At 42.5% G+C, this 21,527-nt stretch overlaps 1 long non-coding RNA gene across 1 annotated transcript in view; it reads right to left on the reverse strand.

The window, feature by feature from the left end:
- The window catches only part of LOC149870502 (uncharacterized), a 147,520-nt gene that overhangs the window by 44,340 nt on the left and 81,653 nt on the right, over positions 1-21,527 (reverse strand). The window contains exons 5-6 of the long non-coding RNA XR_016440772.1: positions 20,155-20,213; positions 8,047-8,192 (exon numbers count right to left, since the gene is read on the reverse strand). This is a non-coding gene — a long non-coding RNA (uncharacterized LOC149870502). The remainder of the gene's footprint in view (positions 1-8,046; positions 8,193-20,154; positions 20,214-21,527) is intronic.

Consider the following 21,527-nt stretch of genomic DNA (forward strand, 5'->3'; position numbering starts at 1 on the left):
ACATCCCATTATCAAATGCATATTTTGTAGGTTTGAAAAGATGGTTCTTACTATCACCAAGACTCAAGACTGGGATGCACTTGCCTAGGTTTTGTAGGGTTTCAGTCTGCAAATATTCCTATTGACTTAAAAGCAATTTCACATGGAGTAAGGAGCTCCACCACGGAAAAAGGTGAATCACAATTTGACTCTTACTGATATTATTTATTACTGCATCTTGCCCCAGGAGTCTTTTCTGAGGGCTAATGGGGGAATATTGTGGAGCAGTAAAACCGGTAAAGTCTACAATGGGGTGATGAACTGTCACTTTTTAGTCATTAAGAGGGCAGACAGAAGTGTAGCTATCTGTTCTGACTGAGAATGCTTTGCAGGAAGTGTTATGAATTACAACGATCCTCCAAACCAAACAGAAGTTAACTGTTGGTTCCAGGAGGGAGGGGAATGTAGCTGCTGGATGGGAGTAGGCAGCCAGTTTCCCCTAGCAATGGCCCCTCCTCTCTCCCAGTCTGTCCCTGTTTCAGAATGGGAGGGGCAAAAAGGAAGAGTGATCACTCTAGGGTTCCCCAGCCAGTGCTGGAGTGGGTGTATTGGAGCCCCCTTCCATCTCAGGGGTGCTCCAATATACCCACTCCACCCTCCAGTAGAGGCGGAACCCCCCACAAACTCCAAACCCTCCGCTCCGTTTCCTCTCCCGTTCTGAAAACAGCTTGAGTCTGAGAGGCAGCGCAGACAGAAGTTACAGAAGATGCTCTGTTTTGAAACATCATCTGACCACTCATATAATGGGGGTTCAGATTTTTGCCTGATTTATCATTTTTGAAGCAGTCTGCAGCCATGTACTTGTCTTTAGTCATGGATATAAGCTGCTTTCTGTGGCCAGATCAGGCAAAAATTATCATTTTTGTCTACACTCTAAAAGTATCTTACAACCAGTGTGTATGAGATTTCATAGCCTCTGTTCCTAAAACCTTTGGTGAGGTGTGCAAAAGAACAACCCTCAGAGGAGGTAAACATAATAAAGCTCTTCCTAGCTCAGCCATTAACATTTCTTTATATTTATCTGGAGGAGCTGCTATTATATCTTACATAATACTATAAATGCAACAATGCTATAGCTTAGTATTCCCACTTGAATTCCCTCCTGCGGTTTTGTGGGTACAGTAAACCCACCTGCTAGAGGGGAAGGTCGGATAATCGACGATAATCTATTCTGCCTGTTTCCTCACCAGATAACTTTAAGTATTGGACTTAGCTTTTAATTCCTCAACTACTCCAGGAAACTGTAACGGGCTATTTTATGGCAATCAGCATAAAGAGACTTTCAAGCTGTGGGCTGTTGAACTGATGCACTCCAATAATAATGTTTCAAAAAGAGATATTATAGTCTATCTTCCAAAAGGGATTTGTCTAAGTAAAAGAAAAAAATGATATGCCATTGCCTATAGCTCATGTATTGAATACAGTAATTTGGTGTAAAACAAATAATGATTGTGAAAGGACCATTACATCACTATAATCATCAGAAGCTGCTAAGTGTGCACTGGTTTGATAGCGGTGCATACATGTATAGCTGTGTAATGACCAGGGCATAGACAGTCCAGCTCAGTGCTTAGGACCAAGACTACAGAGTCAGGCAGCCAGAATATAAGCAGGGGTCTACTCAATTCACAATTTTATGGATTTTGTGGAAAACACAAAATGCAGGATAGTCCACAAAATCAACTTAAAAAAATAAACTTAATAAAAATAAGTGGGAGCCAGCAGTCCTTGCTGATGTGGTATGGCCTTGCAGCCCACCTGGGGTGAGGGAGAAGGTGCTAGCTGGTGGGGTGAAGTGAAGGGCAGCAAACAAGACAGTGACTGCCCCCTTGTCCCTCCTCCCCCTGGCAGGGGTTTCTCTGCCAATCAGCACTAAAGGATGGGGTCAGGGAAGCACACCTAGGAAATATCTGTGAAATTTGCCCTATATGCCATGATCAGCCCAGGAAAAGTGTTTAGTTTCACTGCAACTTAAGTAGGTCCCTAAATATAAGCTAAAGCAATGATACTCAACCAGCGTGCCACCTTGTGATCTTTGCAAGGTTTCTCAGAGTGTCATATAATGTTAGCACGGTTAGGTATGCAAACATGATCTACAGGATAAACCCAGAGATTTCAAATAGAAATCAATAGTGTTAACAACATTCTGACTTACAGTTTTTCTGAGGTTTTTTTGCCACAAAAGCATAGCTTTATTCTTCTGTTGTCAAAAACTGAGTGAAATCTAAGACCTAACATTTTCTGAGAGGTGCCTTGAGTCTACTGAGGGGTACCTTGGATCTAAAAAGATTGAGAATTACTGATCTAAAAAGTGTCCAGAGTCAGAAAATTAATCAGTATCTTAAAAGGGCTGAAAACACCAGTCTGAGGGTTTTTTCTTGACCAGTTACTGGTGATATATCTACATAGTAAATGAGACTGAGCACTGAAACCGGGCACATTGCTGAGAATTAAGCCCCAGTCATATATGTCCTCTCCTGATTATACTGGCAGCATGTTTGTGGTGGCACTGAGCCATCCATTATGAGTGTGTGAAGCAGGCCCTATTCAATTCAGACTCGAATTCAGCCTGAATCAGGGACAGTGATTTAATTTGTTGATTCAGATCACTGTCCCTGATTTGATTCGGCCGAATCTGAATCTGAAGATTCGATGCTGATTTGGAGAATCAGCAATTCAGACATAGACACAGCTTGAAATGTTTTTTCTATATACCTCGAGGTACCAGTACGGCTCGTGATCGCTGCGATGCTGGGGCAGATGGAGCGTCCCACAGGAGTGTGGGGGGGCCCTCCATGTGCTCAGCGGTTAACCTGGAAGTGGATCAGAAGCACTTCCAGTCCACTTCTGAGTCCACTGGGGAGAACTCTGGGAACCCCCCCACTCAGGTATTGGTCACAAAGGGGCCCCAAGTGACCCCTCCGCACCCAGGAGGCACCAGTCACCAAGCTGGGGCATGGGCAGGGAGAGGGGGGCCTGGCGGGTGGGGGATGGTCCTGCGTGCTTCCCGGTGGACTGGAAGCACTTCTGGTTCACTTCTGGGTCTGCTGCTAAGTGTGCTGGGGAGTCCCCTGTGCTTCTGTGGGATGCTCCACATGCCCCAGTATTGCAGTGTTGATGAGCTGCCTGCTGCCTAGAGGTATGTAGAAAAAACATTTAAAGCTGTGTCTATGTCCCAATCTCTGAATCAATTTGGAGGGTTCTGATTTGATTTGGAGAGATTAAAGGGTCCACTGATTTGATTTGGATTCAGAGATTCGGCCACCAAATCAAGCTGAATCTCTGCTGAATCGAATCAGGGACCAAAGCTTCACACAGACCTACCATCCATCCTGCAAGTTTGTGATCCCAGGTGAGTGAAGTGGGCACAAATGAGCAGGGCTTATTTCACAGCAGAAAGTCTATTCACTGATAAGGAGCCATGCAGACTTGCGCTTAGTGACTGAAGAACCTGCTCTAAAGATTTGGACGTTAGCCAATTGCCTGGGATGACCATTCCCATGGGTGTAGAAGTCTGTCTGCAAGGGCTTGCCCATCAAGGGATTGCTTGCTGGGATCTGGTCCAGGCCTGCAGTTAATACTATATGTATTAAACTTGCTGACAGTGAGGGTAATATCAGAAGTCTTTATTACCCATAAGGGAATGGGCTGACAGGGAATGCAATACTGAGAGCAAAGAGAATTCTAAGCTCCTTATTAGGTTTGTTGACCTCTAGGTCCTATCATTCCAATAAGTGCAGATCAGCTCCTGACAGGTCAAAACACCATTCCTCTTAAAGATGGGGGGCTGACAGATGCCAAGTCTATGACTTCTCATGCTTTTCTTAGACTTTTGGAATGAAGCCCAAAAGCTTACACTATCTTAAGCTGGGTATGGGCAAACTGGATGTGTAAACATGCTAGCTATTTTCACTAGATGTAGCTAAATCCTGAGAAAACTGATACAGAAGAAGCACGTAGCTGGTTTCAAGCCCAGTAACACATAGGAGAAATGGTACCCACACTAGTAATGAAGAACAAACCCAGGGAGATTCCTAAACCTACTGAATAGGAGTCTAAAATGTTGGGATTTGAATATCAAAGGGAACCATCTGTACAGAACCTTCCTCAAGAGTACAAGGTGACAAGATCTAAATGAACAATGAAGCCAGTGACCCACTTGAAGAGGTAATTTGTTGTTCAACCTGTGTTCTCATTAAATATGGCTTGTCCATATAAAACCACTGGGGATAGGGGAAGAGATAGAATAAGAAGAGACATATATGGATTTGTTGCTGTTTTTTTAAAATTAGTATCAGAGAGCCAAGTAGGAAGCGACTAGAAAGGATCTAGGTAACAGCTCTATAGTCAAGCAGGGAGATGGACAAGATACCGCCCACATACACATACTGAAGAAAAGAGAGGGACTGTATTTAGGCATAATACTATTTTATGTTACATATTTTGCTGATTTCCCAGTTCAGTTTTAGAACAAATGTGCCCATCTTAGTTTTAGAACAAATGACTCTTTTTATGACTACCATTATCATAAGACGTGGCACATTCTTTGTACCAGTATTTTTTTCATTACTATTTACCACAAATTTACACTCAAGGGTAGATTCTGACCCTCTCATTCACACAGGATAGTTCCTTATTCCATGAACACTATACTAAATTCTACTTGGAACCAATAGGATTTCTGACTGAGTAAAGCATTGAGTGTAAATTAGGGTAGTAAACTCTGGCCCTATGATGAGAAGAGAAGAGAGTTTCTAACATTTTTAATTATGAGTATTCTCAGCTCATTTGTAGAGGACCAAATGTAAATAGGATGCATCTCAAACTATCACTCAATAATTCAAAACCAAATTAGCAATGATCAGTGGTGAAAGAAAATTACCATAAGTTAGGAGCAAATGAATGAAACGGAACCTTTCCTGAGTTGGCGTTTTTAAAGACAAGCAATACCAACAATCCCCATGGGGTGTATCCACACATGAAAGCACTTGTAATCGTAGCAGCTCAAATAGAAGCAGTGCAAATTTGAGCCAGGACTTTTTGCCTCAGTGCATGTGCCCGGACCTGCACTTTGGTGTGGGGCAAATTGTGCTACTTGGGGCAAAATAACCCCACCTGGCTTCTCCCAAATCTGCAGCCAGGGGAGCTAGAGCCCAGGGCCAGGACCTGTGCTGTCCCCAGCAGTATAAAAGGCTGCCCTGTCCTGGCCCCATCAGTACAAAAAGCTGTCCTGTCTAGTAGCTCAGGGCTACTCATTCTCAGGAGCTTCCGGGGCCCAGCCAATTGGTATCTGGGGACACTACCCCTTGGGCCAGCTGGTTCTTGAAGCAGCCCAGAGAGGGCTTCTTCAGCACCTTTTATCCACTGCAGCAGTCTAGCAGTGGGGGTTGCTGCCTGGCTGTGACCTGCAGCACACCTGCCAGACCTGGATGGGGACTGCACAGCCAGTAGAGGCATTTGCCCCTCTGGGCCAGCTGCAGAGTTGGCCTTTGTATGGCACAACTGCCATGTGTGCCTCCTGCCCAGCCATCTGGGCAGCTATCACCTGGAAGATGTTCCCAGTGTGGTGGCCTGCTTTGAACTGTCAAAGCATGTCCTCCTGGCCCCAGCTGGCCAGGAAGTCAGCCACTTCCAGCTGGGTCCAAGATACCAGCTCTGAGCAAGCAGGGTCCTGCCACTTGCCTCCCTAGCAGGAATTCTGGTGTTCCCTATTTGAAAACTGAAAAATCCTTGATAAAAAAAAATCCCATAGTCACTCTGTAAAATACCCCAAAATCCATGTTCCTCCACGATTAAAACAAAAGACCATTATATATAAAGAGACAGACAGAGAAACAACAATCAGTTTGACAATGTTTTATTGATATATCTACAGTGTTAAAGCAATTTGGAAGCCTACCAGTGTTTCTATTGTCATAATAAAATGAATTCTAAATATCTATATGTTTTGCTGTTTTGCCTTTGCTTTTCTTACCATAGAGCAATTAGAGCTCCCTGTGACCCCTTCACTAACCCGGATGTGGTGACAGCTGCCCCTGCAGCCACTGCTCCTGCTAGCAGGTCTCAACCCGTCTGGCAGTTGGCCATGAAGGGTGTATGTATGTGGGAGGCTGTGGGGTGTGTGGGTAGGTGTGGGTGGCTTGAGGAGGGACTGTGTGGGGGCTCTACTCAGGAGGGGTGGGTCCCCTGCCCCCTGTAGGGCGCAGCCCCCCTGCACAGCTCATGGATTGGCCCCCACTGGGGCCACCCCCTACCAGGCCCACATGCCCAACCCCCAATTGCTCCCCCAGCCTCCTGGATTGCTGCCCTGCCTGGTCCCATTCTCAAAGGGCTTTGAGACACTGCAAGATACATGTGTGTGCTCATGTGGATGAGCCCATGATGTCTATTAAAGCCCATGATGTCTATTAATGCACATACAGCATCAGTGTTTGTGCAAGGAGTACTGTTCCTGTTGATGGTAATCCATAAAAGCCAGTAAAGTTTGCTTGAAAACTATATCTAACTTTTGAAAGAGGATGTATTTTCAGGCAGGGGATAGGGAGGGTGTCATACAATTAATGAACAAGAAAATAGGATCCTACTTCAGGAAGCATTTGATTTGTTGCACATAAGCTTTTCAAAGCATTTGCCAATTCCCTAAACTCTTTTACTTGTTGCTAGCAGGATTGCCAACAAACCTGTAATAAATTGAGTTTTAATTTTTTTTAACACAGGGATTTTCTTACAAGAGAGGCCTTATTTTTAAAAGATGTACAGCTCAGCTCATCTTCTAATGACACAATATACACTGTGTAACACACAGCAATGTCTAACCAAAGCATTTATCCTACCAATTTTTTTAAACCCTCTTCATTTTGCATACTACAGACAACTTCTTATTCAATATTATGGCAGCTTGAATCCTTGTCTTTAGGGAATAACTGGAAGACATTTTAGCATCTAATTTTTCAACTACCTCATTAGGGTGATGAAAAGCTCATGATGAAGGGGCAGTGCCACGCTCGAAAAGCGAGGGGTTCCTGTTGTCTTGAATTATTAACTAGCCAATATTCAGTGGACTGTTACTGTCTGCCTGCTACAGCAGGTGGTACCCCATTGCCTTTCACTTGGAAAGCATCTGCTTGCTCTGAGCCTCCCCAGAGCTTGCTACAGTCATTTGTTCGATTTAAGACAGACACTGTCATTATTCTGTGCAGCACTTCACAGAAATATTTCCTACTAAATGCTTGAACCATCTGAGCAGCACCAGGCAGGCTGCAGGCTTCATTAATAATGCATCCATGCTTATCAATAGATTTAGACAACTGGTATTTAGAAGCTTCTTCAGAAGGAGTGGGTTTTTTTTCACACCAGTTAGCTTCATTCTGTCAGTTCCTTGATGTAGACATTACATCCAACTGAGTTCTGAAAGCCAGAGGTGCTAAAATTGTATTTGAGCTCTCCCTTGCTTTGGAGCACTGTTTGACTGATGTAACTCTTAAGATCATCCCCTCTGTTACTCTTTTCTTCTGTGGGCTTTTTTTTTAAGTTTAAGCTATAATGGAACTGTGCACTTGTCACAGTTATCTTGCTTTAAAGTTCATGGCAGCTTTGGCTTCCCATTACAAACAATTCAAGCTTCTACTAACTCTTCTCTGGATTCAATTCTTGAATAAAAAATACTATTTAAAATAATAATAAATATTATTAACATAATGGTCACCAGAAACCTTTCCACCAAACCACTCTGGATGCAACTGACTTGCATCTGGGCAATGAAAAAAGGGAATGTAAGAAAGAGTAATGACTGCTGCCCTGTTCAAGTACAAGCACACAAATAAAGGACCAATCAGGTTTAATAAAGGAACTGAAAGAGATGGGGACAAAGATATTGCCTACAACTGTCATCTGTTTAAAAAAAAAATGGAAAATGATTCTTGGATATAGGTGTCCAACGTGTGCTCATATTGCTCAGTTTATTGGGCAAATTGAGGCTAGGCCTCTTTTGTTCCTGCTTGAACTTACCTTTTTGCAATAGGTTTCCTGACCTTTACTCATCTCTTGGTAGAAGTCCTATCTTTCACATTCGAGTTGCCAGCCTTGATAGCCTGCTGAGAACCTGCTTGGGACCAGGTCAGAGCATTCCCCAATTGATGGCCTTCACATCTCTCCTACCATAAAGGAAAGAATGAAGTAGGGTTACTTCTAAAATGACCTAAGAAAGTTGTAGCTCCTTTCTTTTGAGGCATATATTATCCCTTCCTATTTGAATGTGTGAAAATAGAACTCAGAAGCTGCTCTCTCACTTGCTAAAAAAAAGGGCAAACGGGATTTCCTACCAGAGCTTTATCATTTTCATTTTTACTGACTTATGAACTCGGGGACCATGGACAAAATTTTCCTTTTCCCTCTTGACTGCTGCTTTTTCTGTACTGTACCAGCCAGCTGCTCTATGCTTATCTGTGGTTCTCCTCAGATATCAGAGGTATCATGCATCTGTAGGATTCTTTAGAAGCCTCAGTTTGCTTTCTCTCCTGAAGGATTTGACTCATAGCCACTTTAAGCTGTGCCTCATCTGTGCTCAAGCACAGCCTACAGTAGCAGTGGAGCAGCATCCCAGTCTCAGGCCAAACTAACAGAAAGTTAATCTACTACTATGATACAATGCTCTTTCCCTGATGGATTGTCACTAGGCAGTTGCTGGTCTGTATCTTAGCCTCTGAATGATACAACATCTCAGATCCTGGAGATATTTACTCAGGGATCAGCTTAGAGCTGTGTTCAACCTCCTCCCACCCCCCTACCATTTTTGGGTCCCCATCTCTAGGGACCCTCATATCCCTTCCAGCTAGTTCCCAAAAGTACCTTGCGTTTTTCCTAAGAACCAGTCTAGCTACCAATGTACTCATCTGCCATTCTGTCTACTGGAGTTCACATTTTTGCCCACATTCTTAGATCACAGAAACATAGCAGAGGCCTTCTGGGTCATCAAGTCCAGTACCCCACATTCACAGACAATCATTTAGCCAAAGAATCTCCCACATCACCACTTTAAACCCTCACACAACAACTACAAGGAACAATACCTCAAATACTAAGAACACTCTACAATAGTAATTCTCAATAGTAATTCTCAGCGTGTCAGTGTCCCCTGGGGTGCCATGAGCTCCTTTAAAGGGTACTGCAGGAAATGTGAGGAGATAAGCAGATGTCTGTAGGCTAAAGTTCCAGGTGTTAGGAAAAAAACACATAAGGGCAGTCACAGGGTCTCCCTGCCTAGTCCCCACCCCTCACTGCATGATCCCTCTGGCTTTGGGGTCTGACTCAATTCACAAATGGCCTTGAATGCGTGCCTGGAGTCTAAAAAATTTGAAAATCACTGCTGTATAGCATGCCATAAAAAAACAGGGGAGGCAAGGGCACTGCTAATGTGCTACAACTGCAATCACAAGGAACTATGTGGTTTATATATGATTACAAAATCCTAGGAGAAGGACTGTCTCACATTCCAGAGAAAAGCAAAAAAACCCCGAACCAAACCAACCCCCCCAACGCCATAGTCCATGTTAGAAATGAGCTAGGGAAAAAAATTCCTTCTGATCCCAAATCCAGTGATCAGTGGGCATGTCTACATGTGTACTTTAATGTGCCTTAATCTATTTTAATGCACAGTAAAACATCACTAAAAAAAGTGCTACTTAGCCTATTTTAATGCACACTAACTAAGGCGCATTAAGTGTCACTTAAAAACTGTGCTCTTTAGTCAATGAACATTAAGACAGTCTAACGTGCATTTTCTTAGTACCTCATAATGGAGGTACTAGTTTTAATACACATTAACTAAAAGAACATTAATGCACATGTCGACATGACCAGCATGACCCTGAGCATAAGAGCAAGAACCTCTGGCCAGGACCTCTAAGTTTCTAAGTACCAGCAGAAGCAAGGGTTAACCCCAGTGAAAAGCCTTCAACCTAACCTGTGGCCAATGTACCAATGTCTCAGAAGAAGGCAGAAACACCCTCCCATCCCCCCCCCAATGAACAAAAACAGAAGACAGCTTCATTCATGAGGGGAAAGAAATTCCTTTCTATCCCCTATTAGTAATTATCAAAAGCCCTTAAGCATAGAATTACCAGGCTCCTACTATACTAAAAGGAGGGTTACCCTTGTATCCCAAATGGGGATTGCCAATACATGATTCCACATAAACACTAGCTGTTGAGCCAGAACTCCCTGTTCTGGCAACACATCTCATAGGAATGTTTCAACCTGACAACCTAAATATCTAGGTTCATGACCCCAGCCTCTGCTCCATCTGCCTATCATTTGGTTTGCCAATTCCCCATAAGTTACAATATTTGTGCTTTTGCATCCCATGAAATCTTTTTTCTATAGACCTTTGGGGTACATTCAAATATAAGGAGAATAATTGTCTTAAATTTACTAGACTTCCTGCAGTCTGAATATATAAGTCAAAGGCTTTTGGCCATATTAAAATGGTGATAAAATAGACTCTAAAGGAAGCCTCGTTCAGGTTACAAGACTTCTTAAAGATGGTGAAATAAGTATCCCTTCCTTAAATGTGAAGAAACTTTGAAACTGGCATTTTGTGTTCTATCACTGCTTACCTAGTTTTAATTTGTTGTTGGAACCCTGGTTCATTTGATACCCAAGGTCCAACTCACTTTCATCTCTTCCTTTTCAAATCAGAGCGTTTTACCTACCCTACTTCCAATCTCAGTCTTTAGTCTCTACCTTCACTGAACTCCTCAATCTCTAGCCTCTTTTACCAGCAGCATATTCTACTACTTTGGGTCTTGATTTGGGGAAACTGGCCTGGATGGGACCATGGTGTGACACAGCTGCTACATAGGGTATATTTGACCTTCTTATTTTCTACTCCTAACTCACATTGCTCAAACTACCCACAACTGACCATCTGGTTCATACTGCCCTCTTTCTCATTTAACCCCCAATATCACCAGCCATGGCTTCTATTAAGACCTAATTCTAGGATAATGTTTCTTATTTAGCCATCAGAATATGGTAGCTCAAGAAATTGTGACTTCAAGTTTTCTGGGGTCTATTCTACTTTCTCCGAACATCTCCACAAATTGCTAATGGATTCTTCCTTCTGTCTCTGCAAAAAGAACACAAGTCATTTTTCTTCTTGTTTCACCTGCATCAACATTTGTTTGGCACTTTTACTCTGTTCTAGTATTACTCAGTAGTCCTATGCAGACACCATTGTCACAGTCACAGGGAAAATTGTATTTAAGTCCATCTAGTCCCTCCTGAACACATCCTTTTTGGAGACAGGTTCCCCAATTTTTTCTGTTCCCTTAGTGGAACCAATGATCCAGGTCTGCAGCTAGATCATGGGGCTTCAGCTCCCGTTTACCACCTGTGCTAACCCTTCAGACCCAAATATATTTGGCACTGATAAGCCTTACTTGTTGGGAGTTCTGTGACAATAGCTGATCAAAGGGCACGTCTACATGAGACATTAGCTGTGCAGTAGCATGTCACAGCACAAACAGTGCTAAAACACTACTGTGCAGTATTATTGGGCTCCTGCACAGTAGTGTCACTAAAAAGGCATGCACTGCTGCAACAGTGTAGTAACACCAGTTACTGCACAATAAATTTAGTACTTGATTATACAAGTAGTAAATTTAAATGTGCAGTAACTATGGTGCATTTATGAACATGGAGACACACCCAAAGAGAGTCAAAATTAGCTCCTTTGAAACACCATAGGCATATAACCCTTTGCTCTGCATGCTAAAACAATAAAGGCCTCTATGCACTGTTATCTCCATCCCAGCGGTTGCTGTAGCTTCTGTGGCCAAGTACAGACATTACACTCTTAACAGTATAAGTGATCAGAAACCAATCTGTACCCATAACAGAATAGGAGTTCAGCACACACAGACTGGTTTAAAAATGGCAGAACCCAGTCTAAGGTTTACTTCCCTCCCCTTCAATCAAAGAGCAACTGTGTTCTGTTCGCTACTGTCTAAACTGTGCTACTTATAGAAAACCATGTAACTTAGATAGATTCCACTAGGTCTTTTTGAATTTTTGTACCTAGCCTGCGTGTCTCCAGGTCAGAAACACAACTCTAGCTGTGACTGACAATCCATTCAAACCTGTTACCTTTCTTTTCTAGGCTTAGGATTCTTTAGTAATTAGTTTTCCCTTAGAGTTTAGTCTCAGAACAGAGAAGCGTAAACCCTGCTTGTCTGCTTGGAGCCATATTTTCTTAAATCTCTCTGATATTTTTTCCCCTGTTCACTTGTCTTCTGACAACCTCTTTCATTATAAATTGGCTATCGCACAAGAAGATAACCAACAAGTAAATCAAGATGCACCTGAGATTTATAATAAAAATGCACATCATTTCCTCATTCTTCCAACACAGAAGCATTACAATATCTTTCAAATAGTGATACGGCTAACATACAAGTGATTTCAGATGAAAACACAATGACAAGAATATAAAGTAATTTAGGGCCCAATCCATCTCCAAGTCATGTCAATGCTACATCAAGGATCATCCTGTAAAAGAGCTAAAGAATACAGCCTGTTGTAGTTTGGGTCCACTCAAACTTACTAAAATCAACAGGAACATTCCCACTAAATTCATTTAAACTGTCTCAGCAGTGGCAGCTCTGCTGATGATTGTTTTTACCAATGTCAGCTTAATCTAAAGGATAAGAGCTTGATCCTCAATCTACTGAAGTCAGTGGAAAATTCTTTCAGTCTTAAGACAAGAAAGATATAGCTTTAATGAATGGAAATATCTTCAAATGAGTTTTATTAGAGTAAGGCTGTGACAGAGTGACTATGGCCAAGACACAGCTGAAGTTATTTTAATATAGTAACAGTTTTCTTTTCAAATATCTGCCAGAAGTGGTACATGCAGTACCAGTTCACAGTGGTTCATACCCTGTAAAATATTATCCCTAAATGTTGTCTCCAGCAAAGCTGTTCTCACAAAAAACAAACAAAAAAGTAACACAAGGGGTTTGGGGGGGAGGTGGGAACTACTACTGTTTTTAAGGAAAAAAAGTTTACCCCATATGTTATACTGTATTAAGATTTCAGGCTGTGAGGAGAAGGCAGGGGATTATTTCCATCATGACTTATCAGATTTCTTTGAGTTAAGTTATAAAAAAAATGATAATTTCTTGACAATTTTTTTAAAGTGAATTTAGCACTCTTGATAGATTCAGGAATTACAGCCTTTGAGAAGTCTGACAGTCTACCTACCAAGGAGGTACTGAATAGGCAAGGATGGTAGCTAGCATATGCTTCCTCATAATGCCCTAGTGCTATATTTCAGCCATGCTTTGGAAGGGCCACCTGTAACAATACAGTGTTCCCTGCTTATTCTGTCACTTTTGTCTCTGTGGGGACTCTAAACCAGGTTCTGCTTAACAGTAACAGTTATGATCTGCACAACAATATACCATCAACTACACTCCTCCATATTTAACTGAAAATTTACCATTACCATTTGTAGGAGACTCCTTTTAAATGAATACGTTCTTTTTTGTAAAGCCACTGCCTTCACTAACCAATTTATTTCCAACCTCAGGCTGGCCAGTGTGCCTGCACCTTTATGTATATGGAAAAGTAAGTGTCTTTTTATGATGCTTAATATTCTTGTGAGTCCACCTAATGCATAGGACTTTGAAAGTATGGTCCTAAACTACCTTGAAATTTTTAATACTGTTAGAGTAGTTGGTTGAAGGATGAAGAGAAGACATGGGACACCCAGCTGCAGCTGGCCTTTCTTTATAGGTTTACCATAATATCAGGAGCATCACAACAAATCCATTTATTTTATAAATTATCTTTTAAAAACGCACTTTGAAGTACTAATTTTATTGGGGGGTTATAATGACATCAGAATCTATAAGAGCATCTCTGTAATTCACAATTACTAGCTCCATGCTGTTTAGCTGAAACTGTGGGACCACTAAAAAATGGGCAACATTTATAAAACATTTAGATGGCATACATTGCTATAAAACAGTATTACTGAAAAATAATCAATAATCAATTAATATGGAGTTAGTTTAAAATGGGATCAGTGCATGTTCAGGAAGTCAATGTACTCATACTGAGGGAATGAAATGTTCCTACTTCCATACTATCTATTTAATTCATCCAGCATATACAGATTACTTAAAACCCCTCTATACTACTTACACCCAACCTTAGTGTGCATCTGTGGACAAAAAGACCAAACAGTAGAAAATGGTTTCATGCTGGTGTGGAGGGAGACCAGAAAAGGGATATGGAGTCCACATTTTTACAGATACAGATAAGGTTTTATTCTATGCTCCCTAAATTGAAACCGTGGGTTTTTAATTGAAACCCACCACTTCAATTTTTATGTCATGTTATGGTGAGGGGCCCGATCCTTTTTTTTTTTAATCAGAGCCGGAGACTGCCCATGGCTGGGGAGGTGAGCTCCTGGTAGGCCGAGAGGCTGCTGAAGTGTAGAGAGCCTTGGTCCTTCCTTCCATGGCAGGGATGCCCCCTGGGGCCACCCAGGTGGTCTCCTAGCAAGCTTGGTGCTACCCCAGTTTGGAGGCATCACCTGGCCTAATCCAACTGTTCCTTGAGACTGCCCGGGGAGCAGTGCCCAGTGGTCTTCCAGTGGGCAGGCTTGGGGAAGAGTTGGATTGGGTTAGATGCTGCCTCCAACCTGGAGCAGCACCTGGCCCACTAGCAGCCCACCCAGCTGGGCCTGGGGAGGCGCTGCTGCCATGGAGGAAAACACCTTGGCCTCCTGCAGTTCAGGGGCTGCTTGGCCCACCAGTAGCTCGCCCCCTGGCCATGGGAGAAGCAGGCAGGTTCTGCCAAAAAAAAAAATCTGTCCCCTTGCCACTTCTGTCTTCAGCAGGCTGCTGGGGCCACCTGAGAATGGGCTGGAGCACTGCAGAAAGGTGGCAGGAGGGTGGCTGGGTTTTCTGGCAGCTGGAGAAGGCAGTGGGGATGGTGCACATGGTGCTGGAAACCCAGGCAAGCTCAGGGAAGCATTGGATTGGGTGTCTCCAAGCTGGAGCAGCACCTGGATAGCTAGCAGCCTGCCTGGGCTTCCAGGACCCCGTGCTCCATCCCTGCTGCCTTCTCTCACCATCAGCAAACCCAGCTATCCTCCTGCCACCTTCCCACGCTATCCCAGGGGCAAGCCAGCCCATTCCTGGGTGGCTCCAGGCATCCTGCCAGCTGCAGAAGCCTGCTGAAGGCAGAAGTGGAGAAGAGCCCAATCCTTTTTTCCTAGGGAGCCTGCCCACCTCTCCCATGGCTGTGGGATGAGCTGACAGCTGCATTGTTGCAATAGCCAATGTTGCAAACTAAATTACATTGGTATGTAGTTTAGTTTGCAATGATGTAAACTGATTTAAAACCCCCCAAACCCTTGTATGTGTACAACATGATGCCATTAAGTCACACAAGGTGACATTTTCACCACGTGTACATGGTAATGGCATCACATGTACAAGTGCCCCCAATGTCCAGGAAAAAGCATCAGAAGTGATGGACAAGAGGCCACATGTGGTTAGGGACTGTGTGTTCATGTATACATATGGGCACATGTATACTGCAACTTCATGCTCTGGCCTGGTCTTGGAGAATGCCACTGTAACAGGCTGGCCTTTTAGGGTTGGGTCTCCAGCTGCCCATCTGTTCAGGGCTAAACTTCCACCTCTCTCAGCTGCCACACCTTGATGGAAATAAATATGATTGCTGTTTCTAAGGTGGGAGGCTGCCAATTGCTCTCCCTCCTGATGCCAAGGGCCTTGATATACGCTCCAGCCTCCCCTTACATGTGTCCCATGTCTCACTGATATTGATTCTCACATTTGGTCTTTCTATATTGTCACATCCAGTATTTCCCTATTCACAATTCAGTATTTTTGGCCCTCATTAGGGCCACTCATCTTTACTGCCCTCAACTGGGCCAATTACATACCAGCCACTTCACTGGGCCACTCTAAACACTTGGCCCTTAACCAGGGCCATACTCAGCCCCTCACTGGGCCACTTTACTATCACTCAGCCCCTCACTGGGCCTTCTGCCTGCTTCCTAGGGCCACACTCTCTCTGCCCCCTCACTGGGGCCACTGGGATATTCCACCCTGTGGGCTCAGGTGGCTGCCACCATGCTTGACCCCCTCCACTGGGCGCAGGCAGCCGCAACGCTGTGCTTTCCTGGCCTACTCTCCTTTGGTATTTTAACCTGCCTGTAGGCGGGGGCTGGGGTTTTCTGGCACCCCTCCTTGCCTTTCACTGGGGAGGTAACTGGCCTGGCATTTCTTGGGGACTCCCCTGCCACAGGGAGTCCCACAAGGCCACCCTTCCCTAGCAGGGTGCAGTTGTAGGTCATACCCAGGACCAGGAGCCTCCAAACCATCCCCATAACTCCTGCCCTTACCTCCAAGATGTTCCAGGAGCAGCTCATCCTTGCCTGCTCAGCTCAGACTGCTGCTTCTCTCTCTGAGGGCCTGGGTTAAAATGGAGGCAGCTCCACCTCTTCAGCCAATCCCAGGGTCTTGCCATGGTCATGTGCTAGCCTTGATGAGGCTAGCACCCACCTGCTGGCTGCTCCACTGCCAACTTGAAACGTTAAAGTGGCAGGCACTGCAGGTGCCCTACCACAGCCACCTCTCAAACCCACCCATGCTTCATCAGTACAGAACTCAATTATGTTATCTGGGTAAAATTATTACATCATAAGGCAGCTCTGCTTTACTCTGCTTGCCTTCCAGTGGTGCTACCATTCTAATGTTTTACAATTTTTTTACAGTCTTGTTTCATACACAGTTAAGAAAAAAGATTCAGTAAAATAAAACTGTTTTAGTAATTTTAAAAGGGATTTTAAATGGCATACACTTTATTAAGGTTGATGAAAATGACACCAGTGTCAGAGGGCAACAGGTTGCTAATAAATACCATAGTTTAAGAAAGTACTATTCTTGTCATGGAAAAAAATATTCTGCAAAAAATAATACTAGTGTAATTCATTTTTGAAAGCTATGGAGACTTCTTAGATGAGAAATGTAGTTATTAAACGTAAAAGTACACAATATGTTGTAATGAAATGTTTGTGCTACACACTTCATTAAATGTTTTGTGAGCCATCTGGGAAATTCCAATTCTCCCACACCAAGAAACATGTTTATACATGGTTGTATCACTAGAGGGAGTGCACAGAGCTGCACTGAAAAAATAAAATGTACTACCTAGTGACTTAAGCCTCAAAGTGAAAACAAATATGGGCAAGACTCACTGATGGGAGAATTTTATGTATTCTTTTAGTAAAAGAGGTGTGGGTCACAAATTTGATTTACACCTCCGCACTTAATATTACCAGAAAGAAGTTAAGATGGAACCTTTCACATGCCTTTTGAATGATATGGTTGGAAAAAGCTGACAACTTTGTGTACAACACATGTCTCTTGGAAGAAAACGTGCTGTCATATAACGTGGTGAAAAGCTTAAAAATGCAGAGAGCACAGCAGGGAGTCTTCCAGAAGAATTCAAAGAACTGATAGGTTTGGGATGTGTTGACTGTTTGATTTACACTATTTCAAGGTAGAAAAATATAGAAAAATAACCACCCCCAGAGGAATTTTACATGAACTCTAAAAAGAGTTGGGGAGTGGGGGAGGGGATGAACTGTGGATGCGTAACTGAAAAGAAATACCCACAATATTTTCATGAACCTTTCATGAGTGATTCATTTGAGTTTAATAAAAGGCTTTTGTCTTAATAGTAGGGGCAGTATCTTAAAATGATATTTTCAGTGCATGTTTTACAATTTTAGATCACTATAATCCATTCACTGTCAGATGTGCAGCTTGCTGAAAAAGCGACATGAAAGACAAAAGAATTGACGCAGAAGTCACTGCATCTCATATCACAAAAAGAAAGCCAGGGAGCAGTTAAAAGTACTGCCTCTTCTTAAAAAGAATTTACTACCATGCTGTAGGCTGTATACCCAGTAGTGTGTGTATATAAGGAAAACATATTGCTGAAGAAAGTTACAGAAATAATACCTTGTATGGAACACAGGGAGCTCTCATTTTGCACAAAATGTTTATCATATACTGTCGCCTATTAACTGTAGTGTTTCCTGCAACTAGAATTTCAATTAGGTGATTTGAATAGCACCATATAAAATAAAGACTGGCTTTTTAAAAATAATTATTTCATTTTATTGTCAAAGAATTTCATTAATTTCTTAAAGTAATCCCAATAATATATCATTATTTCCGGGCAAATCCTCAGGACCTAACTCATGTTTTACTCTTTTCTCACTCAAGCAAACTATCAATAGAGTTTGCTCAAGCTGTGTTTGCAGTGTGATTATGTTTCTGGAATAAACTTTAAAAAGGACCTACCATACTCCGCAGGCAACAAGGGTAGAAAATAACATGACCTTAGGAAGCATCAGCTTTGGAAGCTGTGGAAGTACATTTCCAGTGAAATCACATAGCCAAGGAGCCAGAGGCTCCACAGGGTGGTTTCTGTACATCTCACAGGGAGGCTGGGCCTGAAACCTATTTCTGAGGAGATGAATAGAGAGATGCAGCCGAATGCCTCCTTAGTGGAATGACTGGGAACAGATCTCTGCAGACATATTCTCAGATTTCCCCTACCTCAGCCTCTCTCCACCATGAGAGAAGGCACATGACCTCTAAATAAGATCCTTGACAGGCCAAATTCTGAGGTCCCTACCCCACTTTTATCAATCTTTTCTCAGGCCAACCCTACTCTATGGCGGAACTCAAAATTCAGCTATTAATGAAACAATTGACAAGGCACAGGAAAGAAGGAGAACACAGATTAGAGGAGCAAACTGCTACCAAGCAACAATGGAGGAAAATACCAAGAGACCTGATTCTTCTCTTGCTTACAGCAGCTTCCTCTGGTAAAAGGGAGAAGATCAAACTCATTGATTTGGTAAGACAGAAGGGAATAGCTCTGTGGGAGTAAGGGAAAATGAGTCTGGCCTTCAGCAAATTATATTCTTCATAGAGCACCGTGACATTCCTCCACAATGACATTTAACGGGTATGACTGAATTTACCTGCAGGTACAACCTTTAATTTTAGAAATGCTACCACTGAAGATACTTGGGTCTTCAAGTCCATTACAGGAGTCAATGGGTATGTTGTTATTGAATACAATGGAAATAGGAATGGGTTCTGTGTCAGTGTCACATTCCTATGTTGTCACATACAGCAAATCACATGCTTTGTTATGTCTAGTAAATGCAAGCTTCACATTTTAGAAATGACACATTCTACTGAGAAATAAGAACGGTCTCCTGAGAACATATAAACAATGCAGAAATGCAGCATTTGAAAAGGATCCTTTTTTTCCCCCCAACTCATTTGAAATGGCAGCTCAAAGTTTTAGGCATGAAACTTTATGAACCATAAGTAACACTCTTCTGAATCAAAAGGTCAGCATGAAAACAATGACGCCTACCACAGAATCAGACTATTTTCTGAACCTAACACCTACAAGCTGTGAAAGCGAGACTCTATATGTGCATGTTTAATGGACCAAGGTCCTGATTCTGGAATAAGATGCACAGAGCATCTTTGCCTCCATGTGGAATGTACTGACTCCTGTACAGATCTGTATAGATGTGGACTCTGGTTTTAGGCATGTCATTGTAGGATACAGTACAAAGTCTTTTACGACCCAAGAATTGCCAGTCCCTATAGCTCCTATAATGCTCATCATTATAATGGACGTTTTTCTTCCCTTGGGCGACACATCTTCTCTAACAATATATGGTTTCCATAAGAGCATACTGTGATTATTTCACTAGTATAGAGATGTGCTGCTGAAATAATGAACCTGGGAGATGTTCCAAGATAAATAAAAAATCACAGGTATGCTTTGCAGGTGAATTAAAACCAATAAAGTCCTGAAGAAGTTCTTGAACCAGAGCTTACAGATTTTTAATGCTGCAGCACACATGCACAATCCTCACCACAGGCAGAACCATGGGAAATGCTGGAAGCTATTGAACACTGGAAGTTTTCAACATGGAATAGGACAGATATTTAGCAGAAGTGTCTCCATACTTACCATGCGTAAGCAGAAATCAGTTTTTAATAGCCTCCAGACACACATCTCCACCTGTGAGACTGAATAATTTAATGTTAGAGTAATGGGCTGTAATACTAAATTCTAATAATTCAAACTGTAATCAAATTATAGCTTTGCAGACATATATATTGTGGCAAATACATGACATACTACAGGAAAGGCTATGTTTGAAGAATGTTAAGGTTAAAAAGTTAAATGAACAAAAGGTAAAAATAACTTACTTAAAAGCAAGGAAGTGCCAGATTTAAGGTCACCTATCACTTCAGCCCTTTGTGCCTGTGCTTTGTGATAAACTCTTTAATTAGATGATCACATACTGTTTTTTCTACAGGAAACCTGTCTCACCAAATGGTCAGCTATTCAACATTTTTATTTATTTTCAATCGTCTCATCAATGCCTGGTATGAGGCAGCTGGCTTTTACTGTGCTGCCTTTTACTGCTCAGATCTGATGAAGAAAGCCTTTCATTTGAAAGCTTGTCTAATTCTATCCCAGCTATAAAGCTGGTTCAATACAGGGTATCACCCTGAGAAATCCTTGCCTCTCACAAATATTAATGAATTTATTTTCTCACTATTTCCTTAAGAAGTGGTATTATCATCCCCATTTTAAAGATGGAGAATATGGGTAAGAAGAGAATAAAGCCAAAATTAATGAGAATTTGCTCAGAATCACATAGTAACTTTGGCAGAGGCAGGTATAAGATCCAGTTCTTTAGTGTGACATTAGCTATAACCTTACCCATGAGACCATCCCCCATCCTCTATCATTCTGCAATCGTGTGCCTTATTCATTCCATGCAGTCCAACTTCTGCAACAATAGAGGCAACAGTCCCACATGCAACAGCCCGCCCTCAGAGTGCGTCTATCATGGCACAGCCTCTTAGTTCCAGAAATTTACTTCTCCAGTGGACGTTTTTTAAAACAAAGGATGAAGAAAAGGGAGAGTGACCAAGGTCTGCAGTTTAGAAATGGTCCATCTCAAATGTCTATTCAGGACAGGAGCTGGGAAAGTCTGTCAGCTGAGGAGACTGGACCTTCAGCAATCCTTTGAAGCTTCAATTTAACACCTGATACTTCTTTCAAAAGTACATTGGAAAAGAAATATTTTGTAAAGCTTTGTTACTCTGAAGAGATGGTGAGAATCCATTTATTCATCTTTAGTCCAGTCTTCACATGCAAACACCCCTTAGAGTTTGGACCTGGATCTTACTATGATAGAGCTACCTTTAAGAGCAGTAGGTTGCAGTAATGCACCTGGATCAGTGGGCTGACAATTATGCCCCAGTCACCACTATTGCTTCCCCTGCTGTTGCATTTCTGCCAACATACTTGTGACCGGGCTGCCATTG

The sequence above is a fragment of the Crocodylus siamensis genome, chromosome 2 (assembly GCF_052110815.1).
Source record: "Crocodylus siamensis isolate JL-2025a chromosome 2, ASM5211081v1, whole genome shotgun sequence".
Classification (NCBI taxonomy): domain Eukaryota; kingdom Metazoa; phylum Chordata; order Crocodylia; family Crocodylidae; genus Crocodylus; species Crocodylus siamensis.